Source organism: Pteropus vampyrus, unplaced genomic scaffold (genome assembly GCF_000151845.1).
Source record: "Pteropus vampyrus isolate Shadow unplaced genomic scaffold, Pvam_2.0 Scaffold558, whole genome shotgun sequence".
In the NCBI taxonomy this organism is placed as follows: Eukaryota; Metazoa; Chordata; class Mammalia; order Chiroptera; family Pteropodidae; genus Pteropus; species Pteropus vampyrus.
The window spans coordinates 205,289-206,177 of NW_011889339.1; the positions used below are offsets into that span (position 1 = coordinate 205,289).

At 54.2% G+C, this 889-nt stretch overlaps 1 protein-coding gene across 1 annotated transcript in view; it reads right to left on the reverse strand.

The window, feature by feature from the left end:
- The window catches only part of LOC105308215 (ADAMTS-like protein 2), a 30,099-nt gene that overhangs the window by 25,546 nt on the left and 3,664 nt on the right, over window positions 1-889 (reverse strand). The gene's annotated exons all lie outside the window — the stretch shown is intronic.

Genomic DNA, 889 nt, shown 5'->3' on the forward strand with positions numbered 1-889 from the left:
CCAGGACTTTAGGTCATGCCAGGATGTCTCCTTGAAAGTCAAGGGCAAATTATCATACCACATCCCGTCTATCATGAAAAAGTCTGGACACAGCTCATTCCACATCCGGGAATATTGGTCCAATCCATATCCTGGGTCACAAGAAACGCTGCCAGCTTTGAGAGGGTCCTGAGCAGAAAGAGCTCTGCAGCGGGCAGCCTGCCACTTGGGCCATCGCATTGGCTGACCCCACGGCAATGGAGATGTCCGTTACGGGGAAAGGTGTCACGTGGAGTTTCTAGCAAGACTCAGCGGGAAAATGATAACTCAGACCCCTAGCATTCTGGAGCAAGGGCAAGCCACCTGCAACGAGTAAATACAATTCATTGGACAATGAGCTTCTGGCACGCTGCCAGGCCCGCCTGGAGCTGGAACCTTTAGGGTGTAACTAAGTTACACCCAGGACTAGGTACGATCGGGGCCGGAGGGCACAGAAATTGACCCAAATTCCCGTCATCCGGACTCTGGTGCCAGCATCTCTCTTAGCTCACGGCTACGGCAGCATGAGGGACCCTTATGAAGATGTCAGACAGAACAATGGCCGGATGACTCAGAGATGGGTCATCTTGGTATGGGGGTTGTTGGGTGCCGGCCGAAAATGGGATCTGCTTGACTAGACCCCATTCGGGGGTGGCCCCGAAAGATGACAGTTTAGGACAATCCTCCCAATGGCTTTTGGCCGAGCATGTGATGAATCATCCAATTGGTATGCAAAGCGGAGTGGCCTAATGTAAGAAGGTCTGCTGACCCGTGGGCAGCGCCGATGGCTTCCCCGATTGGTCAGGAGCCTGGATGGAGAGGTTTGAAGACGAGAGGCCGGGCGTGAGGCGGTCTGGAGCGGGTACGTCTA